Here is a 5,149-nt window from a genome sequence, read left to right as displayed (position 1 = left end):
TATCGGCAAAGGTGTAACAGTAGCGACTGACAATATCTGAACCTACAGATTTTAAAAATGACCACAGATGTATTACTCATATCACTTAACGAACAGCAAGACACAGTTTCTTTTGTCTTTTTTTTTTTCGATTCTTCTCCAAGTTAGCTTCTGAGTCATGTTTACTTTGGCAAATGTAATCATAGTCTCCATCTTTTCTAAGCAAGCAGTACTCTTCTTATATAGATATAATCATGTGTAAACTCCCTATAAATTGGATTCCTTAGCGAATAAGTAAGCACATGTTTATCTCAGTTTATGAAGAAGACTGTTTCCTGGTTAGTGCAGAAGATGGGAACAGACCAGCATGTGTTTTGAAATTACATGTTCAGAAAATTCTTTTGTGCCACAGAAGTAAAAGAAAAACGTCAAGAAAGAAGACTCAAGCTTATTCTGATCATTTTTAATTAGCAGTCAGAATAAATAAGGAATCCAAGAAAGAGATGGCAAAATAGAAATCGTCCAGGCCAGCAACTAACACTACTGGAACTGTTAATGACATACCACTGAGTGTGTCTCTCTCTCTTTTCTTTTTCCTGTTTCCCCTTCTTTTTTAAAAAAATTCACTTGGCCGTATTGACCACCTGGTTCTGTCTTCCTTTCAGTTATCTTTCTTCTTTCTTGCTTCTGCCTTAAATCTACCCGGGATGGTCACCCTTGCTGGAAATGCAGTCCTCTTCCTGCTTTCCTCTTCTGGAAATGACTTTCTTAACGATATTATAAATATACGCTTTCAAAGATAAAAGTCCTCAGTGGGCGTCGCACGAAGGCTGAAGGGAGCGTGTCAGTCGGCTTCTTGGTAGTCACCGTGTGGTGGGTGGCCCTGGAGACCTGGAGAGCCGACATGCCTAGGTACGCGCAGCTGGTCATGCGACCTGCAGGCAGCGGGAAGAGCACCTACTGTGCTACCATGGTCCAGCACTGTGAAGCCCTCAATCGGTCTGTCCAGGTTGTGAACCTCGATCCTGCAGCAGAACACTTCAGCTACTCCGTAATAGCCGACATCCGGGAACGGATTGAGGTGGATGACGTGATGGAGGACCATTCTCTGCGGTTCGGTCTCAATGGAGGATTGGTATTTTGCATGGAGTACTTTGCCAATAAATTTGATTGGCTAGAGAACTAATTGTCTTGGTCACGTAGAGGACGACTACATCCTTTTTGACTGTCCAGGTCAGAAGGAGTTGTACAGGCACCTGCCCGTGATGAAGCAGCTAGTCCAGCAGCTAGAACGGTGAGAGTTCGGAGTCTGAGGAGTTTTTCTGATTGATTCTCAGTTCATGGTGGAGTCGTTCAAGTTTATTTCTGGCATCTTGGCAGCCCTGAGCGCTATGGTCTCTCTAGAAATGCCACAAGTTATCGTCATGACGAAAATGGACCTGCTGAGTAAGAAAGCTAAAAAGGAAATTGAGAAGTTTCTAGATCCAGACATATATTTTTTATTAAACGATTCTAAAAGAGACCCAAGAAGCAAAAAGTTAAAAAAGTTGACTAAGGCTGGATGTGGACTGACTGACGACTACAGCATGGTTAGATTTTTGCCTTATGATCACTCAGATGACGAAAGCATGAACATTGTACTACAGCATATTGATTTTGCCATTCAGTATGGAGAAGACTTGGAATTTAAAGAACCAAAGGAACATGAAGATGAGTCTTCTTCTATGTTTGATGAATATTTTCAAGAACACCAGAATGAATAGAGTTTACTAAAAAGTAACTGTATATATGTAAAGAGCTTGTGGCTGAACCAGCAGAATAGTCTTCTCCTCAAAAGATGCAATACGAGAAAGTTACTTATTTTAATGAAAAAAGTAACGCCTGGCTTTTTATCAACAGCACACCGGAATCAAGTTCTTAGTTATTCTGAAACTGCTGCTTTTGAAAGTCGAATCTTTTAGTACTATTTTTACAGCATCAACTTAGATCTTAAAAGTTGAAATTGAAATGAATGCACATAGATTTGAATATAATATAAATTAGCACTTTTAGTACAATTAAAACCAGTCTGCCTTTATTTTTTCTGTTTGATTTTTGTTATTTCTGAAGACTTTTTGGAGGAACAGGAATTATTGTAACAAAATAAGTATATATGTGTCCAAAGCGGGGGGGTGGGGGGGGAGATAAAAGTCCACCAGTGTGGTGTAAGCCTAATAAATCAGTGTTTTTTATTTTCTATTTTCCTGTTAACATAATTTTTGCGTTCTTGCAATCATACACAGTGTATCTGTCCATTTATCTACCCATGTATCTATTCAATCATTTATTTCTATCAGTATGGACGCAAGGATATTTATTTTATACATTGAGTTATAATGCAATGCTTCTTTATTTTTTTGTTAAAAGTGTTCCAGTTTTGGCTATTGGAACTATTTCAGTTAGTTCCTATGCACTTTTAACATATTTCCATCATTGTATTTTCGTGTGTCTGTGTGTATGGCTTTTTTTTTTTTTTTTTTTTACTTTCTGGCACTACAAGACATTCCAGGCGCATCTTGTATATGTTGTACTCCAGTCCTAAAGTCACCCATTTTTCCAAGAAGCCCTGGTTCATTTTATTGGAGAATGATATTAGAAACCAAGACCTGGGTTCTAGGTATGCTCACTGCTATGAGGGTGACATTGCTTCTAGGTCCTCTCAGCTGACAGAACAAAGAAATATAATTAATTGGTGTATATACAAATATATCTAAATATTTCCATATGTATCCACCTGTATCTATATTAAGCTATATATGAGTTCACACTGATGTTGAGATTGGCTGTTAATCCAGCTATAAGATGAAAGAGTAGGAGAGGTAGAGAGGAAACAGAAGTTGGTAATTGTTGAAAGTGGTTGTTGTGTCAGTGTAAGTGAGATGGTATGGAGGGCTATTACTCTATTCTCTCTACTTTTTTATGTGTTTTTAAATTTCCATAATAAAAAAAAATTTTAATAAGAATATTTAGGCCTCGTTTCAAGCCCATTTACTCTTCTTTTATACATTTAAATGAGCATTGTAAACTAATTTCCAAACACAACTATCGAAACACTTTAAACATTTTAAACAATTTTTCTAAAGTACACAGTGGATGTAGTAACGACACATAATAAGAAAACTTCTAGAAAAAAACTATTAAGAATAACACGGAAATGATAATTTACTGCAATAGCAGATAGAACATACACTTTAATAAACTCCGAGAACATTACTGTAAAAGAGCTGTTATCCATAATAATCATGCTTCATCATGTTTAGCATGTTCCATTTAAAAAAAAAAACAAACCAGAAAAATGACTAAACATATATTTGGATAGTTCTTATCCAAAGCAGTAAAAATTTTAAAGTTTCTAATCTACAAGTAAGACATTAAGTCATCTATAAAACTCAACTGTCTAGAACAACTCACTTCCCAAGGTTCCAGATAGCTAAGTATTGCAATTCAGCTATGAACATCTGTTCTCCAATATTTGAGTAATTTATATTTCCACAGAAACATACACTTAGTGTTCATGAGAGTCTCTGATTTAACTTAAAATGAAAATAATTCAACAAAATCAATTCCTATTCTAATAATTCTATGAAGAAAAGATACTACTTGAATGATTTTTTTTCAAATTCCACTTGTGATTAAAGATATAGAGCAGGTATCAGCTTCCATTTGTAAATTTTTCATAGAATACTGTGATCTTTTCTTTTCCTGTAAACAAGAAGCTAAAGCAATACTGATGTGCCCTGCTTTCAGAGTGTAAATATGTTTGCTTAAAAATATCCTGTATCGGGAAACTTTTACCGGTCAGCCCAATCTCTTGAAAGAAACGTTTTGAGAGTTACTATTAAACTTCTTTCCCTAAATCAGACCAAAGATAAGAGACAAGGGGCAAAAAGAGTCTATCTTTTCTGTCTATTTTAGTATCTATTTTTGTTTATTCTATCCTTTTCGTCTATGACATGCACATAACCAGAACTCTTTTTCTTCTTTGACTTCCTGGCATAAAGAGTGCTTAATAGGGCTAAGGCACACTTAGAGAATAGGAGAGGCTTGGGGAATTGAAATAGCCCAGAGGCTGCCTCCTTACTTCCAGGCTGACCCACACCCCACTTTTCATTTGGCTGTTAGACACAGACTCCTTAGAAGAGTAACTGGCATTTAGGAGATGGTGCCAAGCATGTTCCTAAGAGGACTCTTCTCAGGGTGTGATGTGCCAGAAATTAACTCCTAGGTACTGCTTTACCCTCCTGGTGCAGAAAAGTTTCTGGGTTGATTTGAATAATTTATCGAAGAGCCTAAAATAGATATGATCGTGTGGAAATGTGACCAGCAAAAACCGGTCAGCACTACCTATCAGTGGACCAGGCAGCTACCTATGACATGCCTGCAAAGAAGACCCACACATTGCTATCCATGTGGTCTCCATGCTTCCATAGCTCTTTATGCTGCCATTCTTGGTGCTGAGATACTGCCTTCGAGGACAGGGTTTGTCTGCATTTTGCTTATAGGATTTACCAGAAACATTTTGGAAGAGGCAGCTCAGTCGCATGTTTAGCTCTGTTGCCTGAATGAAGACCAACACATTCTTCAGACTTAAGAGACATCCTCAAAAAGCTAAGTGTAGGTAGGTAACTTCTCTCTAAAGACCAGAAATCACATGATGCATTTCCCTCCCATGTCACCATGCCATACTCCCACCTTCTCTCTAGACCCTCTCCTCCAGCCCCCAACCATGCCAAGCTAAGAGAAGTCTTCCTTCATGTAGAAAACCACAAGGGTGGGACTGAAATGCTGCAAGAACCACATGTATTAGCGTCATTTCCATCTGGCTGTCTTCAATTATATACTATATTGATTCAACAGTGCAGGAAACCCGAGCTTAGGCTGAGAGTCAGGAATTCCTGGATCCATTATGGAGCCTGGCAGCACACAGCTTGGAATCTGGGCACCAACACCTTTGCTTTTCCTTGTTTGCAAAACAGAGATAATGATACCAACTCAGGGGCTCATGTTTGAGCTAATTAATGATTGCACACTGCTAAAAATAAAGAGGCTTCATGATATAGGCAGGTAATATGTCCCTTTAGGAGTGACACATAATAATTATACTGTGTAAGAGCCCAGTGCAGCTGTCAAC

The 5,149-nt window shown here is 37.9% G+C and overlaps 1 pseudogene; it reads left to right on the top strand.

Moving 5' to 3' along the window:
* The first annotated feature begins 878 nt into the window (after positions 1-878).
* Positions 879-1,761, top strand: LOC120607889 (GPN-loop GTPase 3-like; annotated as a pseudogene).
* The last annotated feature ends 3,388 nt before the right edge of the window (positions 1,762-5,149 follow it).

Source organism: Pteropus medius, unplaced genomic scaffold (genome assembly GCF_902729225.1).
Source record: "Pteropus medius unplaced genomic scaffold, Ma_sr-lr_union100, whole genome shotgun sequence".
NCBI lineage: Eukaryota > Metazoa > Chordata > Mammalia > Chiroptera > Pteropodidae > Pteropus > Pteropus medius.
This window is presented reverse-complemented; position numbering and strand designations above follow the sequence as displayed.